The sequence below is a fragment of the Lissotriton vulgaris genome, chromosome 5 (genome assembly GCF_964263255.1).
Source record: "Lissotriton vulgaris chromosome 5, aLisVul1.2, whole genome shotgun sequence".
In the NCBI taxonomy this organism is placed as follows: Eukaryota; Metazoa; Chordata; class Amphibia; order Caudata; family Salamandridae; genus Lissotriton; species Lissotriton vulgaris.
Window position 1 is genome coordinate 263927852 of NC_141693.1, and position 21452 is coordinate 263949303.

Here is a 21452-nt window from a genome sequence, read left to right on the forward strand (position 1 = left end):
TCACAACAGGTGACGATTGTCACGCAGCAGGGCATTCCGCCGATTCACGGAATGCATGGGGTTGATCGGATCTCATAGGGTGGGGGCTTTGATCGGCTCAAGGGTCTTTTGATGGGGAGGGGAAGCTTCCTACTGTACGGGGTAATAAACAGTATCCGCAGGGCCAGGTGGTGGCCTGGGAATAAGGAAGACAAACGGGGACGCAGGAAAAGGGGGTTTGCATCAAAAGGATCTGAGACCATGAAAGGAATGAAGGGAGGTGTCGCGCTGGGAACAGGATGGGGTTCTGTGGCGGAGCTGCGCTGAAGAGGGGTTTATGACCCATGGCATGAGAGAGCGGGGGTTGTCAGCGTGCGGGGGATGCTTGCGAGGTTAGGAGAGAGAGAGAGAGAGAGAGAGAGACGCGCTGGCTATCAGTGAGGGGCAGGGAGGCCATGGTGTTTAAAATGGCTGCTGCCTACGCGCAAGGCATGTGAGAGTGGGAATGACCGGTGCGTGGGAGTCTTTCGTGAGGGTGATTCTGATCGTAACGGCTAAAATATGGCGGATGTGCATGACGAAAAGTGTGGCATCAGAAAAAGGCAAGATGGCGTAGATAATGTTCACTAAACTATATTAATTTTCCACAGTCCTCCCTTTAACATTTCCAAGACATCTTGCTGGCCTATTTCCTATCTATACCTATTGCATCGGTCATAAGTAAAGGAGAGGGGACTTAGGCAAATGAGCTGTACATAAACATCACATTATAAACATCACATTGAATAATCTCATCCTCTAGTAGGCGGGTTCATCGTTAAGTTGGTTGCAGAAAAAGTCATAGTATTGCAATATCAGACTAGAATTATGTAGCGAGGGCGTTGGGTACAGATCATAGATACTTATAGTCATTTGGGATAGGAACTGGTAAGTTATCATATAAGTAAGCCCTTTTTGTACTCGGCGAGAGCATAGTCAGTCCAATGGTGGTTGGGAGAGAAATGAGATATAATAAAAATAAAAATCAGAGTTCACAGTGTCTTTGTCGTCTTCTGTTGGCACTGTTAAGCACCCGGATTACAATTCGTTCTGTCAACAGGAATGTTCATGCGGATTGAGCCGTTGGAGGTCTGCGGGCAGGGGTACATTTTGTTTCGTTTCGCCAGACCTCATAGGAGAAATGCGTTACGATTTTGGAGCAGGTGCATTTTCTTCCGTGACCCAGAGCATAGTTATTAGGAGGCAGAGGAAAGATTGTGATGAAAAGTGCGATTGTTTTTGAGTTGTGGGGTCTGTTTGTTTCTTGAGTCTCTGTGGTGGGTATTTCCTGTTGTTTCCATCATCATCGAGGCGTTCAGCAGTGGGTAGAACCACATACTTCGTTCATCTTCTCTTTAGGGGCGACCCTTGGTGGAGTTCTAGGTCACCGTTCTGAGATTAACATAGTTCGTGGTCTACTTAGTCAGAGCTCCCTCCCTTTGACGCAGGGAATACCCTTCTCTGGATAGCTCAGTAGGATTTGGTGGAACTTGGAAGTTCAGGTGGAAAGGTGTGTGTGTGAACAGTCCTTATGGTAGGTCGGAGGAGGAGGGGATGGAGCAGGGCCAAGTTGGGAACAGATCAGGGGGACGGAGAATTTGAGACAGGCAGGTCCATAACCAGGTTCAGAGAGCGGGGACTTTTTGGCACACGTTGATCATAGAGCAGGGGCTTCAGGCCAGCCCTTTCCTTAGCTTTGTCTGACACAGTGCCTCATCCTGCGACTCCTTACTGCTGTGGTCTCGCCTTGGCCTCCGTCGCTGAGGTTCCACGATCCGCAGTCAGGCCGCGTGCTCCCACATCCGGTCTCTTTCTCCTCCGACAGTGGTACCCTTAAATGAGTTCGAAAAGACAGTCTTTAGAGATTTTGCAGAAGAAGGTAATTACGTAAACCTATTTCTCTCCCAACACCGAGCAACTGGGGTAAACATCCGCTACATTGAGATTTGCAGCCAACATATAAACAATTGATGATGGATTAGCTGGATTTTCTACGACTTCCCCTTGTGGCTAATTCTTTGGTGTTTTTGTTGGTTATTACATTCATTTGTCGTGGTACGAGGTCTGATACCCATTCATTGCATTCGTCTATTACAGTAGATGTCAGTTCTTCTGGTAGAGACCCATTTCCCTAGTACGAGTCTTGCAAGGCTAGGCCGATCTTCAGGGCTTTGTTACCTTACAAAAAGTGCAACGTGCTATTCACCATAGTCTGATAGGCATCCTTCTGAGGGATGAGCATAGGCTAAACGACTCTCCATTACATTAAAACATCCTATTTTCAACAAGGTTTACTGCAACAAGTTCTTTCGGTTTTCGGTCTAATTTTAACTTTGCACACATCTTTCTAACTTTCTATATAAATTCCCGCAACCTGGTTACTACAAAAACTCGGGGGGGCTTGCGATCATTATTAAACTTATCCTTGGGGCGGGTGGGATCTTATGGGAAATAACCAGGAACACAGCGAATTGGAGCAAGGGGCGTTTTTCAGATTCTCGTTCAGGGCAGCTGATACCAAACTGGGGGCTTTCTGGGAAGACGGGGGTGTCTCGATCATTTCTTACTGCTTGGGGTATGGAGACAATTTGGAATGGGGAAGGTCGCATGATTATGGACACATTTTTATCATAGAAGCCACTGACAAACAGCTCCCTGACTGTGGGTCAAATTCAGGGAACCTTAGTCGTCTTACCTGTCCCTTTTCTTTTGGCCAATTTAAATGTCATCCATATTTAGCAGAAAAGGAGAGGTAGTAACGTGGCATCGATACAGTTTTATTTAGGACGAATTTGTGCAAATACTTGTGGTATTTGGGGCCAATCAGGAGGTGCACCAGGTTCGCCAATTAGGTGCCAGTCGCTAGGAAGAGGGAAAGTGTGGAGGGGTGAAAGAGAGAGAGAGAGAGAGAGAGAGAGAGAGAGAGAGAGAGAGAGAAGAGAGAGGGAGAAAGAGAGAGAAAGTAACAATAGGCCAGACAGTACACGTGTGACATGGAGAATGACCGTGTATTGTTTGGCTATTCAATGCGTTACCCAACGTTAGTCGTTTCGGGTCTGTGTTAGGATGTAGAAAGCATGCAGTTTTGGGACGGAAGAGCATTAGGTCAGGTAAAAAAGGTCGCGCATTGGGTAGGGCGTCTTTTTGTGTCGTCTTGCAGCGTTAGTCCGTTTTCATGCATCGGACGTGACGCGGCTCCAGATCCCTTATGATGCCCTAATCGGGACTCCAATGTAGCCTGCAGAGGAAAAAGGAGGAAAAGGAAGGGGGAACAACATTCGAGCACATCAAATGTACGGGCAAGAAAGTCCTTTACTTACCACATACTCGTACTTATCTCCTCGGGATATAATCCTTAGGGTCTTGGTTTCTGAAGTCAAGGGGGCGGGCAGTGTGATAGGTGGTTCATGGGGGGTTCGAGGGTGGCACTATGGATTGTGTGTAGGAAAACGCTAAAAAGAGGGATCAGAGGTGCCTAGCGCGAGGTACCTGGTTTTGTAGATATATCTGGTCCTCAGGATCCTTAAATCATTCCCAAAGCTGTGATGTTCTAAGGCATATCAGTTCTTCGGTCAACCCTGTCCCTTAGTATTTTCGACTACCATACCTTTATAACATTTTAACGATCACACCGCATTACTTTACCCATTCTCAGAAGTCGAGGTCCTTCTTCATACGTTAGTTCACACATCTTGGTTGCATATTTTGGAGGCAGCGTATCATACCTTTTGATTCGATCATCAATTCAGGGCCGAACAACCATTTTCCAGATAACCTTAAAAAAGAGCAGAACGGTTGCGCACAGAGAAAACCCTCCCACCAATTCCCATATTCACAAAAGCATGTGATGCCTATTCATAGTTTGGAAAACCTTTATTTGCATAATCGTTCAGTACGTAAAATGTGAGAGTGCAATCATATTCTGGTCGGACATGTCGAAGATGGAAGCACATACAGTAGGGAGGTTATTTCGCGGCACAAGAACATGTTAAAAAGGCCCAATTAATTATTTGCAAGTAACTAAAAACGTTTCATTGCGTGATGAGGGATCAGGGGCATTTCAGTCCATAAATGGAAACACAGTCAAGCTCATTGTAATCACATTTCCTAGATATATACTATGGGTGTGCATCATAAGCGACGTTATGTACCAGTTACAATAAATATCAAAATAAATCGTTCATTGAAATCAACATTTTTACGGGACCCCTTTCATATGTTCGTCAAGCGAACCCTCCTCCCTTTTTCATCAAGTGCGCAAAGGTTCGTATATAAATCTTAGTACATCAAGTTTCATTAGCTAAGGAACACCATGAGGCTTCCGTTAGTTCCTATTGATACCGGCGCCATTTTGGGCGAGGCCGGTTTAGTCCGGAAGTAGCATCAGGGGCAAAAAATGTCTCCGACGATTTGGCGGTTGGACCAGGGTCCCTTTCGGCAGTTCAAAAAAACTGTGCTAACAGAGGGGCTGGTGGTGTGGGCCGTCAATCAAGAGAGGGAGGGGGTTGGAGTCTTTCTTACCGGGTCATGTGGATGTTCAGCCGGAACTTACTCGAGTTCGTTAGCCCATAATGTTCCTGGGTGGTTCAGACGGAAGCTGATGCATACACGAGAGCACCGCCATCTTGTTGCCGTGCCGCGGTTATTTCATTAGTGATCAATGCAGCTGTTCCCCACTGGAAGCCTGAAGGGGCTGAGGGCTCTTGGGACTTTGGTAGAATCTTCAAAGTCGAGGGGATGGTTGTCGATGGTGGGGGCTTTCGCCCAGGTGGGCAAGCGCCCGAGTTGCAATTTCGGACAAAGTTACTCCAGAGGCCTAGACCCGCCTTCCGAGGGCCCAGACGCCATTTTGAGATCCTGCGGCAGCCGCCCTCCGTCGTATCTTTCAGGAGTGGAAGAAACTTCTTGTGGCGAAAATGACAGAGTATCATGCTGCTGGAGCAGGACATTTTGGTTCGGGGCGCCAGGATGCAGCAGTGGAGCCTTCATCTGGGGAGGTGAGGGAGGCTCGTCCGTGCCGCCTCCCTCTCCCGGCGCATCCTACGCCGTCCCTTTGAATCAGGGGTGCACATGATGACCACCCTACACCCCTGATTCCGACTCTTGGGGGATCATTGGACGTCCGGTGTTATTCAGGTATGCCCGTCGGACATTGTATGTCCTGTGCTGCGAAAATATACCAACCGGACATTGTAATGTTCTGGGCAGCGCAGGTATATGGCCGTCGTCCGGCTGGAGGACATCGGCGCCGGACCAGGGCAGGGAGGCCTCCTACTTGCGGAGGCGGGAGAGGGCTCGTCCGTGTCGCCTCTCCCTCCCTGCCCACCCTGCATCCGTTCGATGGAGGAATTCGTGATGGCCGGACCAGGAGATACGAGGGAGGGGGCCATTTGCATCCGCCCCCTCCCTACTCGCGGCCCGGGGGACGCCATCCCTGGAAGGGCAGTATGGGGAGACCATTTCATTGCCTGCTTTGTGGAGCCTCCGGTACCTTCCCGCCGGTGATCTCCTTTTGGTCCATGGCTGCTGGCAGGCCCCGCCCCACACGTGCTATGTGTTTCAGGTGGGCGGGACCATCGAACTGTTACATTTCGAGGACTTCCGGAGTGAGCATAATATGTTTTGTATTTTTCCTATTAGTACAGTTTGTTTTAGAGAGAGTTCTACTAGTTATTCTATTTACTGTTGGTTGTGTGTTTTCTTTACCGTAATTAAATCCTAAGTTATATAATAGACGTTTTTGGCTTCCTTGAGTCCTTTCTCTAACGGGGGTTGTTTACACTGGCCTGTAATTGTGTTTGTTTTTCAGAGTGGGGGGGGAGCAACAGAGAGCAATCAGTCCCAGAACTCTAACGTGTCGTTAAAATTGGTCTGACGAAACCTATGCCATCGAGCATAATCAAATGGGGTGGTTCTATCTGTTCCGTCTGCACTAGTCTGATTGGGTTTTATCTCGCGCCTTTTCCCTTTCTGCCGGCCTGTTCTTTCTGTCGACCCTTCGTTCTTACCTATGCTCTGCAGAGTCGGGCATTGGGCTTTCCAGTGCCCGAGACGTCTACAGAAAGCACATTGGTTTTGGTTTAAATCTGTTCGTCCTGTGCATAGTGTCGGGGGATTACTTTCGGATCGTCGCGTCCCGGGGTTGTCCTGTCGACACATCCCTTTATACCGTTGCCTATTCATGTCTACTCCTCGGAGTTGTGCCATCGCTGGCCCTTCCCTTTGCTTACTAGACGTTTGGAGGGTCGTCCGCCGTGTCCCTTCACCTTTTCTGAATTCGTCGCTTTCCCTTCGTCGCGTGGCTTCTTTGCGCCACATACCGAGACTATCGAGCATAATAGGTGTTGTTTCATTCCTACGAAGGGCTATTTCTACCGTTTCTATTTTGTCAAGATCGAAGGATCCTCTCAGTGGCCACTGACTTTCTCGATCCCTTTTCGTATATTTATGCCACAGCTCACTATAGGCTATAGCGATCAATCCATGCTTCATGAACATGTCCTTATTAGGGGTGCCTTCCAGCGGAGCCGGATGGTTCACCTCTAATAAGCGGTCCGGGCTAAACAGGCTACTAACCAGGGGGGAGAAGACAGGCATGACGGATCACAATGGGCTAATAGTCAGCACTACCTATCTTATCACTGCTTGCAAAGACTAGACAGAATATTTCTATTCTACGTTGTTTGCAGGTAGTGAATACCTCATGAACCAATCTTGAGCAATCAATGTTAGGTCAAAAATAAAAAATCAATATGGTCAATGGGGAGAATAAGTAGGCTCGCAAAGGTCCGCGTCACCTACCCTTTCACTATCTGCAAAGAGGGGACCTAATCTTCCCTGTTTGCAGACAGAGAATCTCCAGAAAACAATCTATAACAGTTAATCAATGGGGGAGGGGCAATTGTTTAGTGGGGGAGAAAGATAGGTCCGACGGATGCGTGCCTATCCTTCGCGGTTTATAAAGGGAGAGCCTGTTGTTTCTCCGTTTGCAGACAGCGAATCTCCAAATAAATTAACAAAAAGTAATACTAGTATTTTCTCATCAATTATCAATCACTTTCAATTATCAATCACTTTCGCAAATCGTCGTGTTTACACGACCTTACCCGGACCGCATGGATAGTTTCTTGTCTTCCGAATCCAGCGCCCGATCGTCCTCTTCTCTTCGTAATCCACGTGGCACTCCTGATGGTTCCCAGTCAGGACCGCAGATCACTCGGGAGAGGTCTGTTCGGAACCAGTGAAGTTCGGATGATCGGCTGTCAGACGAGGGTCTATCGGACAGGGTACCTTCCGATCGTTGCAGTCGTTCACTCTGTCGTCAGGACCTCTCCCACTGGATCCACGAGTCGCTGATGGGCCCCACATGGGGCGCCAATTGTAAAAAGGGGTTCAAAGACAACCAGTAACCAAAGACCCTTTTATGTTGCCCGGCGGTGTCGCCTCTATGACCCACCAATATTAATCAATGAAGAAGCAGGCGCTAGAGACTGGAAGGCAGGAAACGAGGATTTTATTCTCTCCGGAGGAGAACACATCAATTCAGACAGCAAGTATCATCACGAGGTGCTCTAACCACATCTCTGAGGCCTGGCCTCTTATACTAGGGTTTATGACCTTTATTGCACGTAACACATTCTCGCCACATTTTGATATTTGAAAGAACATCCTCGGAATCTCCCCTACAGGCCCGTTCCCACATACATTTACAGTTGAATTCCCCACCCCGGTCACAACAGGTGACGATTGTCACGCAGCAGGGCATTCCGCCGATTCACGGAATGCATGGGGTTGATCGGATCTCATAGGGTGGGGGCTTTGATCGGCTCAAGGGTCTTTTGATGGGGAGGGGAAGCTTCCTACTGTACGGGGTAATAAACAGTATCCGCAGGGCCAAGTGGTGGCCTGGGAATAAGGAAGACAAACGGGGACGCAGGAAAAGGGGGTTTGCATCAAAAGGATCTGAGACCATGAAAGGAATGAAGGGAGGTGTCGCGCTGGGAACAGGATGGGGTTCTGTGGCGGAGCTGCGCTGAAGAGGGGTTTATGACCCATGGCAAGAGAGAGCGGGGGTTGTCAGCGTGCGGGGGATGCTTGCGAGGTTAGGAGAGAGAGAGAGAGAGAGAGAGAGAGAGAGAGAGAGAGAGAGAGAGACGCGCTGGCTATCAGTGAGGGGCAGGGAGGCCATGGTGTTTAAAATGGCTGCTGCCTACGCGCAAGGCATGTGAGAGTGGGAATGACCGGTGCGTGGGAGTCTTTCGTGAGGGTGATTCTGATCGTAACGGCTAAAATATGGCGGATGTGCATGACGAAAAGTGTGGCATCGGAAAAAGGCAAGATGGCGTAGATAATGTTCACTAAACTATATTAATTTTCCACAGTAGGACCTCTGGTGCTGGGCATATCTGAAGGCACAGGATGTGTCTGGGATATCCTCCCAGCTACACTGTGTGCCACAGTGTTCCCAAATGCACACCAGTGTCCTAAGAACAGCAGGACTGGCCTTTCAACCATAGTTGGAGGTCCACAAGCAGCTGAAATACAGTAAGTTATATATTCTTATATTTTTAATGGGTTTTCCTGTGGACTGAATGTTTTGTTTTTCCATATCTGATGTTTACGTCAATGCTGTTCATATTTTAAGCTGGCGACTACATTGTGATGTAGAATGAATGTAGCTTATGTGTATACCTCTACTCATAACATTTTTTTTAAAGGGTTTGCTTTTATTGTAAATCTTAGAGCGGTTCAGTTTAAAGTTTTTGTTTTGTTAGAAATTATATTTTTGTAAATCATGCTTTTATCCCTGTTGGCATATGTACTTATTTGTACCAAGGACTAACTTTCTTTTGTTTCAAACAGTCAAGCACACATCTTATATTGTGTGTTAAATACATTTTCACTTTTTTGCCTTAAAAAATAATTGCCATTTTTCGTAATGTACTTAAAATGCACTATTACAGTTAATAGCTATGTCATCTCATAGTAATACACTGGCAAGCAGTTACAATGAATAATCAAATATTAAGTCATGAATGTATATTTTCTTTGTTTCCTTTAGCAAGTAGCCAGAGAGTAAGCGGATAAAAGTAGGACCATGGGTCAAGTAGAAGGACAACTTGAGGAGCTAGATGACCACAGGAGGAACAGATAAACACAGGGGAGGACGGAACAGACTCCAGCATAGAGGATGAATCTGCAAGGAGAGTCAAGAGATTGCAAGCAAAGTGACTTCCAATGGAGGTTTGGCAGACCACTGAGGGGTCCAAGGAGCAGGCCCCTCTGTCAATGGAGCTTCAAGCCACCCCCTCCACCTGTCAAGAGGCCCCCACAACAATGGTGCCTCCAACTTGTACCATTTTTACTCTTCCTCTTGCAAGTGTAAGATTCGCCCTTGGCACACCCGAAGTCTCATGTGCTGATTTACCCCTGCCCCCTGAGTATGCTACTGTGGCTGCCTTTCAGGAGGTTGGGAGGCAGGTACTTTCTGGTCAACAGGCGATCTCTTGAGACAAGAAGGTTGCGGCAGAGGGAAAGGCACACTAAGAGGTAAATGTTGACCTGGACCAAGAGCTGACACCCTGTCCTAGACTTCCGCCATAACCACATGTTCTGTGTCCCCACCCTACCAGTGTTGTCTTGTTTGACACTCTATCACTAGACTTACCCTAGTGTCTCCAAGTACTCAAATGGTGCCCCTTCTTGCTGTGTAAATCCAACTGCCTGCGTCCATGGATGTCATCCATGTAGTCTGAAGAGGAAGAGAATGGAATTGTCCCTCAACCCAGGAAATACTTTCTAACACTTTATCTTGGTTGGGGAATTGATTTTCTTTACTTTGGATTTTTCCTCGAAATTGAACATTATTTTAGAACCAATGTACTTTAGGACATTAAATATTTTGTACTTCTATACATTTTTGTGAAGATTATCCGCATTTGACTATGAATATAGGCTACTAACTTGACTTTACCAATGTGTTTTGATAATTTACCCCCTTCGTCCAAGTTGAATTGTTTTGCATATATTTTTGCTCTATTTGTTCATTTATCTTCTGATCAAGGAGAAATGACGTTTTAAAAAAACATTCTTAAAATATTTTTTCAGCTTTTAACTATATTACACAAAATGTTTAAACATTTTAATGTAGGTATGACCGTACTTTCTCGTGTTTGTGTGTTGGTATGCTTGCACAAGTATGTGGCTGAGTCGTGGTAAGAGTTATAAAAGTTATTATGAAATAATGTTCGCCATTTAGTAGCATGTTGCATTACTTCATTTTTATATACAAATGTTCATGGCTTCACACTAAATAGATGACATACAAGTAAAAAGTAAGTGCAAGGGATTTTTTTGAAATAGCTAAATAATAAAAGTGTTTCCATGGTATAGCTGAATTGTACAATTGAAGTTTGTTTTGTCAGGATGGGTGATTGGGTTGTAAGAAAATAGTGAAAGGGGGTTATCGTCTCTGAGGAAAAGAATGGCCAGGAATGTTGTCACTGAAGCCAAGACAGCCTATCTAGGTTGGGGGAATTTATTTGTTTGCTTTGGATTTGGACTTTTTACTTGAAATTGTACAGCATTTTATGGCTTTTAACTTGTATAGGGACTTTATATTTTTGAATTTTTATACATTATTTGTGTAGACGTTATCACATTTGATTTTGTATTTTGCTGTTACTCTGACTTTTTGCAATTTTATCTCTATTCAACTTCAATTCGATTCTTTTTCCATATATCCATGTTCTATTTTTTCTGTAATGATCTCTTTCTCAGGGACAGATGACTTTTTATTAAAAATGTAATTAGATTATCAATTTTGTAAATATGTTATATTTAAAAAAAAATCCCTAAACGATTAAAAATGGTGTGATCAAGGGGGCGTGGCCAGCCAGCTAACATGGCTGGCGTGATCTGCTAGCGCTCCGACATACTACCCCTAATTATCCTGGTGTTTATCCTACCGAGGTGTCTGCTGAGATTACAGAAGTGGGAGCGGTGAGGGGACACAGCGGGGAGTCTGTGGAGCCCGGTGGTTGTCACCCGGAAGGTGCAGAAGAGGGAGCAGCGGTCCGGCTAAAGCGGAGCGGCGCCAGAGGCGAAGGCGCGAAAAGTGCTCCGGGACCCAACGGCTGTCGGCGGGGCCTGCCGTGACGCTGGGACATCGCTAAAGGCGCTGTGATCTGGCCCTGTGCTGCCCTGAAGGTGCAAGACGTCCCGGTGAGACTGACCGGGTGGTGTGTATACGAGGATTGGCAGATCCTGCTTTCACCGGCTGCCCGCGAGGGGGAGCGCGGCCCGAGGTAGGGGAAGGGCACGCGCGGGCAGCGGGACACCAGTAGACAGGCCTGCGGCCCGTACGGGCCTGCGGCTGGTACGGGCTATCACGGACGATACTGAGGGGCCAGGGAGCCGGCTGAAGGCGGAACAGCAGCGACCGGTGCAGCGGGACTTGAGCCGAGACAGTGTACCCGGTGCTTGTGGAGGAGTCAGCTGCCCCCCAGATCCACGGCGGGGGCCCTGAGGACCGGGCCCTGCAACGCCTGAACGCTGAGACCAGATAAGTACTGCAGGCCAGATCTCGCCGGCTGCAGCGTCTGTTTACCCTCCAAGGTGAGGAGCGAGGCCTGGGGTGGAAGGGAGGCCACGACAGCACTGAGACATCGAGGGAGGCGTCCCGGACTGCGAAGCCTGCTGAGGCCGCCTGCAACCCGGGGAGGCAGCAGTCATCTGCCTGCTGGCGTAGTGTAAAGACTTGGGTGTCGCGAAAGGTGCAGGCGGAGGAAGAGAGCCTTGGGGGGCCTCCGGAGGCATCAGCTACCCCTGCGGCCGGAGGCCATAGGCTAATACACTCAAGAAGGGCCCTGAACCGGCCAGCTTTGGAGTTGCGGCCCTCGAGGGACTATGTAAGGAGGTGGCCCCCTGAAGCTGGTGCTGATGTGTGACCTGTGAGGCTGACACGATCGGCGGTCGGTGCGGCGACACCTGCGGTGTGAGGCCTGGCAGGAGATCTGGGCTGGGGCACGATGGACATCCCCACAAAGTGAAGGCCCACACGCCGTGCGAGTGTGGAGTGGAGCACGACACAAGCAGTGGCCCCATGCGGCTCCAAGTAAGCGGGGAATCGCATTGCGCCTGAAGGAATAACCGAAACGCAGCCCCCTAGCATGGGGACATGTGAAACTATTGTATCTGTAAATGCCCGAAGGCACTGGGGCACTGCCCGCAGGTAGGGCCTGAGAGGTTGCGGCCTGCGGAGCTGGGATACGGGCGCCATTTTGGAAGCAACGCCATTTCGGATAGGACTGAGGCTGGGGTGGCGCGCCCCTAGTGATGGAGCTGCACTGAGCATAGGGGGAGCCCTGAGTGGCCAGGAGCGCCATAGATGTGCTGTGCCTGTCCTACCGCGGAGTTGCAACGATTATCGGCTGAAGGCGCCTGGTGCAGCTGAGCTGTGTTAGTCGGAGAGGCAGGAGTAACAGTGTGGCGCCTGGTGAAGAAGGCTGAGGCATACCCTGGTGTTGCACAGGGAAAGTGCGCTGCAGGCTAAACAGACTCCAGAGCCAGTGGATAATACGGCGCGGTTGGCTCCCTGACAGCAACGGCGATCATCCAGGAGGGGATTCACCTCTGCTGACTACGTTGTCGCAGGACCGCCACGGCGGATCTCCTTTTCGGCACAAAAAGAGGGGGCCTGGGGCTCTGGCGGCTAGTGGCTGATCAAGCTCATCGGAGTCAATGACCGTCTGCGGATGCCAACAGCGCAACAACTAGTCATGGGCCGGCTGCGGGACAAAGCACAAAACGGGCAGCCGAGGGCCGACAGTTTGGGACCTTCGTTGGGGCGTCATAGTGGAAGCATGGAGCCCCAAGCGGCGGTTCTTGCGGCCAAAATGGACACTGTGCTAGCGGCGGTGGAACGGATTGGCACCACCCTGAAGCAAACAAAAGAGTCCTTAGAGACGAGGATTGACAAAGTGACATAGGATTTTACCCTTCTCCATGCTGATCATCGTACACAAGCGGAGTCGGTTGCTTTGCAAAGCCAGTCATTTCAGGAGATCCACCTGTGGTGCGAAACCAGACTATAGCGCTCCAAGATATGATAGACCGAGTCCACGCGCTGGAAGACCGTATAGAGGATGCGGAAGGATGCTCTCGGCGCAACAATGTCCGAGTGGTGGGCCTCCCGGAGGGCAGAAATCCGGAGAAGTATGTCGAGAACTGGTTGTGCGATCTTCTGCCCCGGGGGGTGCTGTCGGCGCAGTTTGTGGTTGAGAGGGCGCACAGAAACCCATGCCCGGAGCTCGGCCCCGTCCGTTCCTTTTCAAATTCCTTAACTATCGGGACAGAGATGTGGTACTCCGCGAAACCAGGAAACTAGGTGACCTCACTGTGGGAAATGGTCAGGTGATGTTCTTCCCAGACTACACAGCAGCGGTTCAGAGACGGAGGAGCACCTACATGGCAGTAAAGCGTCAACTGCGGGAGCTGGAGTTGCCTTACTCCCTGCTGTTCCCGTCTCGCCTTAGGGTGGTCTCGAAGGAGGGGACCCGCTTCTTTGATGCCCCATCGGACGTTTGGGACTGACTAGAGAAGACGGGGCAATGGAAAGGACCAAGGCCCTCAGGCCCGGAGGATGGTGGCTGGCAGGAGAGGAAATCGAGACGGCGCAGGCGAAGGGGGGCCCGCCGGGACGCGGGCCGGGCCCAGTTGCACCTAGTCCAGAGAAGATAAGACTGGAACGTCAGGAAGCTCTGGAGGCGGTTGCGACCCTCAGGACAGCGAGCAGGCATGGCCGCGTGGAGACTCACGGGCGCAGCGACCCGGGAACCAGTGGATCATCATCCCCATCCACTCTGTTCTCTGAAGATCTGAACATGCCAGTCGTGACGCCTCAGACGGCTGACCAGATCATGTGATTGAGCGGTGCTGAGCTCTTCGTGACTCACACGCATGTGTACATTGCACACTGTTTCCCCCCCTCTTTTTATATGTTCGCACACATGCTGTTGAATGTGCTTTGTGCTAGCAGCACCTTTGTCACCCCATGTAATTCATGTGTGCGGCCGTGACATGCCTTGCTAGACAGAGGATGGGACGTGCGTGCAGAGGTTGTGGTCGCCGGTTCATATCGCTGTGGCCTACACCGCTCCTGCGAGACTGACTAACTTATGACTCATCGCACACCTCTTGCGAGTACAGGAGGCTTATGACAGGGGACTTAGAGCAGACTAGTTGCTGTCATAACACACACCCCACTAGCCACTACACTGGACTGGCTCTTCACCATAATTGTTCTACTCGTAGTTTGGACGTCCGCCCTTTCGGGAATTCGCCCCATTAGTTGCATTGTTTGAAGTTGTTACTATGTGTTGCAGCACATTGATGCCCTCCCCTTGGACCACGACAACGGCCCCCCCGAAGCGACCCCTTTGCCTTGTGCTGCGAATACTTACCCAGACACATGACGCACACTAATGTCGTGACTTGTAACATACGTGGCATGCACACGCCATCAAAACGCTACTTCATCTTTTCCTACCAGCAACAACACGCTGTGGGGATTGCCCTCCTGCAAGAGACTCACATGACCCAGACAGAACTTGACAAACTCCGTAGACGCTGGAGGGGGCGAATTTATGGCACGGTCTTATCGGCGCATGCATGCGGGACCCTGGTCTGGGTGAGGGCGGGCATTCCTTTTATATGTAAAGAAACAAAGGTGGATCGAGAGGGCCGCTATTCCCTAGTACGGGGGAAACTGAATGGTCAGGAGGTATTATTAGGATCACTGTATGCCCCTTACGTAGATCAGCAATCCTTCCTAGCTCAGATGACCCAGGTCCTCCACCCTTATGTTGGGCTCCCTTGGTTGCTTGGCGGGGATTTCAACATGGTACTAGACTTACACCTGGACAGGTCATTCCCCACATCCGAGTTGCAGCGGTAGCGTCCAATGCGCAGGCGTTCAGGGACTGGCTTTCACACTGGCCGTTACAGGACCTGTGACGCACACTACACCCAGAAGACAGACGCTACTCTTACTATTTCGCAATCCACAACTTGCATGTCCGGTTGGATAGGATAGTGGGTTCCCAATCCCTGCTCCCACTTACTGCACAATCTGAGTACTTGGGGAGAACACACTCCGATCATAATCCCCTGTGGCTTCAGATCAGTTGGGAGGCGCACCGCCCACCTATCCCTACGTGGAGGTTACAGCCTACTGCGCTAGAGGATTTAGAATTTCGCTTGTCTCTGGGCACGGCCATCCTCGCGTATTTTGATGTCAATGAGGGGACAGCGAGCAATGCCATGGTAGAATGAGATGCACACAAAGTGGCTATCTGGGGGCACTGCATGGGAGCCACATGGAACATACGCAAGACGCTTTCCGCCTCTCTGATAGGCCTGGAGGCTGAGCTCCTGCGTTATGAGCCAGAAGGGGAGGGGGGGGGGGTAAGTACCCGCATGAACTGGGAGACCTTCGCACTTGGCACGCGGAGCTTCTGGAGAAGTTGAAGTGCCACAACTATGCTGCCCACAAGGCCAGAATGCATGCCAAGGTAGGTAGAGCGGGCCGACTGATGGCCTGGTTGATAAAGCAAGAGGGGTGTGGTACCCCAATAGGAGCTCTCCGTACAGCAGGTGGAGAGATGGTGTATATGCAGCACGGAATCCATCGTGCCCTTACAGACCACTATGCGCATCTATATAAAACCCAGGGCATAGGCCCCAGGCACATCTTGGAGGAGTTCTTGGACTCTGACCAACTACCCACGGCTTCCAAGGAACAGAAGGAGGCGCTCAATGCTCCTCTCTCGTTGGAGGAAGTCGGGGAAGCAATCCGGTCCATGGTATCCGGGCAGCCCCCGGGCCAGATGGCCTGCCAGCCGAATACTAAGATATACACTGCAGTGGTAGAGGAAGGATCACTGCCACCCTCTATGCTAGAGGCGTTCCTGGTTTCCTTGCTTAAACCGGACAGAGACCCCACGGCCTTGGGTTCATATAGGCCTCTGGCGATGCTCAACGTGGACTATAAGGTCTTTGCTAAGGTGCTAGCGGAAAGACTGGCGCAGGTGGTCCGCCACTTAATCCACACAGATCAGAACGGGTTCGTCCCAGCGAGGTCTACGTCATTGAACCTCAGGAGATACTTCAGGGTGGCAGCTGAGGCCGCGCGAGAGTGGCCCAGGGCAGGGTTCCTAATAGTAGATCTGGAGAAGGCTTTTGACTGCCTAGAGTGGGGCTACTTATCAGCGGTGTTGACTCGATACGGGCTAGACACAGGATTCCTCCACATGGTTGGCTTACTATACAGAAACCCCGTAGTCCGGGTGCGATTGGACCCTTACATTTCAGAACCTGTGGCGGTGGGCCGAGGCAGGGGTGTCCTCTGTCCCCGCTACTATTCGTGCTAGCGATCGAGCCCCAGGCCGTGGCTATACGTAAGACCTTTGGCAATGGTATCCCGATGGGAAACGCAGTCCATCAGGTATCGCTCTATGCTGATGACCTGCTGGTGTTCGTGCGGGATGTGGGACGCTTACCCACACAGCTTGCACAGCTGCTGCACACATTTGCTGCCGTCTCGGGGCTTCGAGTAAACACAGGTAAATCCTGCCTTTATGCTTTCAGGGAAGGAACCGAAGACCCGGGATATCATCTCGAGGGTACACGAGTCCAAAGGAAGGAGAACACCTTCCGGTATCTGGGGATACAGATATATCGTAGCCAAGCCGACTTGTTCGACGGGAATCTTAGGAGGGCGGTTGCGGCTATCAGGTCACAGGTACGCTTCTGGAGCACGCTCCCGCTGACCACCACGGGCAGAGTGGTACTTGCTAAAATGGTCATGCTTCCCCGCGTCCTGTACTATTTTGTCAACTTACCGTTATTCATTCCGGCTTCCTTTTTTGCTATGCTCAATAAGATACTGCAGGACTTCATCTGGGGCACCTCTGGGCACAGACTGGCGCTGGCAAATTTATTCTTGCCGACAGACCGGGGGGCTTGGCTGCCCCTTGTTTTGAGCACTACTATCTAGCCATGCAGCTACAATGGTTGCTCGTTGGCTGGCAGACAGAGGTAGAGACCACACAGCCACTGCAATGCTACCATACCTCCTAGAGCGTATCACCAAAATGTTCCACCCCATAGCAAAACACGAACGCTCGGGCCAGTTCTTCTTGGAGGGGGCATACAAGTGCTACCGAAGAGCCTTATACCTTACCCGCAGCACGGTCCCTAATGCGCCCACTATACACTTGGAGGGCTCGCCTAGTTGTGAGAGGGTGCTCACGTCCTCCATGCTCTCGGAGTGGCGGGAGGCCGACATTCACATGCTTGGTGACTTATACAGGGAAGGGGAGCTCACGACATATGAGACATTGGTAACAGAGATGGGGCTCCCTCCCAGGGGGTTCTTGATGCACCGATCTCTGATAGCATAGCTGACGGCCTGATGGGGAGATGTAGCTACGGAACCCCAGCAACATTTAACCATGCAGTATCTCCACATCATGGGGAGGGGCAGACATTTGGTCCGCTGGTTTGCGGCGTCACTACGGAAGCTTGTGGTAATTAGTTTGGACCCCCTTAAAGGCAAGTGGGAGCTGGATATTTGCCGGTCACTAACAGATAAGGAATGGGAAAAAGGTACTTAAAAATCCAATCCGAGTCCCCAGAAACATGCGATTTTGCCAGATTCAGCTTTTCATTGTCCATAGGGCCTACCTCACGCCCGAGTTGATCAACAAGTACTTTTGGAATTCAAGAGTTAGACACGCACCAACAAGGTTGAAGGTTTGCAAAGTTGTCGCTTGCTGCTGGGGCTTCGCTCTCTGAACCTTGGAGCGTGTGGAAGAAGTATCAAAAACGCAAATCCAGAATTGGAGTTGTCCCCCTACGCACAGCGTTCAAAGTACCCAACGAGGGGTGTAATAAAGTAAATCCAAATCACAAGATTAGTCCATTATTGATTTAATCTCATTAATGGTTTCAAAACTTCATTCATATATTGTAGATTAGATATAACAAACAATGTCCAAAATGCTTGAATTGTAAATCCCTATGCATTTCGGGCTATCCAGTGAGCCCTTCATCAGGGGTAAATCTAAAGAGAAGAACAAATGAACGGTCTGAGAAATAAGAAATATATCTCCATCAAATACATCATAAACATAGTACTCAATCGATCGTTGTTTCAAAAAACACAATAAATAGTCGTAGAATAATCATGCTACTAAATAAAGTGTGCGCTTAGAACCCAAGTTAACCAAACAATATATATCAAGATAATTTATAATAAGTGCCTGCTGTGAGGTGAGGAACAAAACGTGCTTGAAATCGAGAATTCAAAAGTGTAACAGAGAACTGCGGGTTTAAGTGAGTTGAAAGCGCGGTGATAACGTTCAGCGTGAGCCTATTCAGAAAATCGATGGTGTTCGAAAAAGATAAAAGAAAGTGTCGACCAAGTGTCACCAGAAACCTTGTCTAGTGTAGAAAAGTGCGGGCGGCATTACGGAGTTAGTACTTACTTCAAGCATTCATACGGGACAGTCAGACTGCCGCTATTCCAGTTTCCACTGACCCAGTTTAAAACACAATTTACCTTTGTCTCAACTCATGAGAGTAAAAAGAATCATATCTGATCCTGCAGACAGCATCCTACAAACTGAATTCATGTGCCTGAGATTCCAAGATCGAGGTTTTCCTGAGAAAGTCCTTACTACCGCCAAAACAAAATGTAACAACATGAATATAGATGAATTGCTCTCAACCAAAATTAAAACTGACAACAAACGCATGATTGTGGTTTCCAAGTATTCCACATTAAGCACCAAATACCGCAAAATTATCTCGAAACACTGGCAACTTCTCAGCAGAGAGTCAGACTTCCAAGGTCTGTTTGAGCAACCTCCAATCTTCTCCTATACCCGTGGGCCTAACCTCAAAGAACTGCTTACCCACCCTAAAAATCTCAAACCTCATGATACATACAAAGGACTGCAACCTTGCTACAACTGCAGCAATTGCAATAACATAATCAAGGGTAACATACTACATCATCCAATGAAAGGTAATCCCATCAAATTAAAAGTGAATGCCACGTGCAATACCAACAACGTGATTTACTTGCTCAAGTGTCCTTCTGGCCTTTGTTACGTAGGGCATACTGAACGCAAAATTCGGACAAGAATTTTGGAACACAAAAGTAACATTCGGACCAGCAACATGAAATCCACTGTTGCATCACATTTTGCTGAAAACAGACACAATGTTGCACAACTGAAATTCACTGTGCTTGAAAATGTACAAACCACAGTCACCATGAACATGAAGGATAAACTGCTCCAAAGGGAGAACTTTTGGATCAGATACCTATGCACGATGCAGCCCACTGGGCTTAATGATAGAATGGAATTTCTTTGCTATTTATGAACTGTACTCTCTATATCACTGTTGCTTCATCATTTACTATTGATTTATATCCACTGGTATTTTTCAATATGTGCTTCATATTATTCTCACCCGTTTTATGTACTCACATAACTTTTTTCATTTTTGTTTACTTTTTTTTCTTACTACGTTCCTTTTTGTTCATCTTCACCACTTTAAGATGGCCGCTACACTCTTTCATCCGTAGTCCACCTTCTATCTCAACTAATTGGCCACGCTACACGTTCACTTGTTTTTAACATTCACCAAAACGCTAGCTGCATGGCACGCGAACGGCAGTCTGACTGTCCCGTATGAATGCTTGAAGTAAGTACTAACTCCGTAATGCCGCCCGCACTTTTCTACACTAGACCAGGTTTCTGGTGACACTTGGTCGACACTTTCTTTTATCTTTTTCGAACACCATCGATTTTCTGAATAGGCTCACGCTGAACGTTATCACCGCGCTTTCAACTCACTTAAACCCGCAGTTCTCTGTTACACTTTTGAATTCTCGATTTCAAACACGTTTTGTTCCTCACCTCACAGCAGGCACTTATTATAAATTATCTTGATATATATTGTTTGGTCAACTTGGGTTCTAAACGCACACTCCATTTAGTAGCATGATTATTCTATGACTATTTATTGTGTTTTTTGAAACAACGATCGATTGAGTACTATGTTTATGATGTATTTGATGGAGATATATTTCTTATTTCTCAGACCGTTCATTTGTTCTTCTCTTTAGATTTTCCCCTGATGAAGGGCTCACTGGATAGCCCGAAATGCATAGGGATTTACAATTCAAGCATTTTGGACATTGTTTGTTATATCTAATTTACAATATATGAATGAACTTTTGAAACCATTAATGAGATTAAATAAATAATGGACTAATCTTGTGATTTGGATTTACTTTATTACACCCCTCGTTGGGTACCTTGAACGCTGTGCGTAGGGGGGCAACGCCAATTCTGGATTTGCGTTTTTGATACATCAACAAGTACTTTTGTCATGATGATGGACTCTGCCCCAGATGTAATGAGCGGGGGTCGGGATTCTTACACATGCTTTGGAGCTGTCCTGGGCTGGCTACCTACTGGCGAACAGTTAGCAAGCTGCTACGGAGCTGTAAGGATCGAACCATACCCTTTGACTGGCCCGAGTACATCCTACACCATTTCAAGAGATTCCCCAAAGGTAAGGTGACATCCCGCTTTCTAGACCTAAGGCTGGTGGTAGCAAAGTGCCTCTTCACAAGGAGGTGGAAGGCGCATGACCCGCCATGTGCATGGGCATGGAATTCCTCATTTCAGGCGTGAGCCAGGGCAGAGTGGACCGCCATACGAAGAGAGGAAACGATGGGGCTCCGGAAGGAACCCATAGCGGCACACTGGGAGCGAATGCTTGGTACACTACAACAGACATATAGGGAGGGAGACACAGGAGATGTGGAGGGGACGGAAATCATGCGTGAGGGTGGGTGCATGCCACAAGCCGTTCTCCTGCAGGTATAGTCCGATATGTTTAACTCCTGCTCCTCTGAGGCACAAAGATAGCCACGCCAGTGTAGTCATAGTTGAGGAACGCACGGGGCCAGGCAAGAGGGGAAGGGGGGAAGAAAGGGAGTCGGAGTCTTCATGAGGTTTCTGCTGCCACAGTTGATGTTTGCTGTTTCATATGTATACCATATGTTTGCAAGCTCAAGGTGAAAGGTCGACCCGGAACTGCACGGACCGTTGAGCGGCCAGCACTCCGGCTCTTTGGATAGCCTAGGAGTCTGCATCCGGGCAGGCGAGCTACAGTTCAGAACATTTTGGACGAGCATCTTATGTATTATTCTGTACAAAGCTTGAATACTTGTACCATAGTATGACAATGTACTAATGCCTTTACGAAAGTCCTGTGTCTGCCGACAAGCTTTTATGAGTGATTTTGTAATGTAAAGAGTAACTCTAGAATAACAATAAAAACAGATTTGA

At 48.8% G+C, this 21452-nt stretch overlaps 1 long non-coding RNA gene across 1 annotated transcript in view; it reads left to right on the forward strand.

Moving 5' to 3' along the window:
- LOC147710653 (uncharacterized) overlaps positions 1 to 9985 on the forward strand; it is a 171389-nt gene extending 161404 nt beyond the window's left edge. Inside the window, exon 2 of the long non-coding RNA XR_015295641.1 lies at positions 9080 to 9985. This is a non-coding gene — a long non-coding RNA (uncharacterized LOC147710653). The remainder of the gene's footprint in view (positions 1 to 9079) is intronic.
- The last annotated feature ends 11467 nt before the right edge of the window (positions 9986 to 21452 follow it).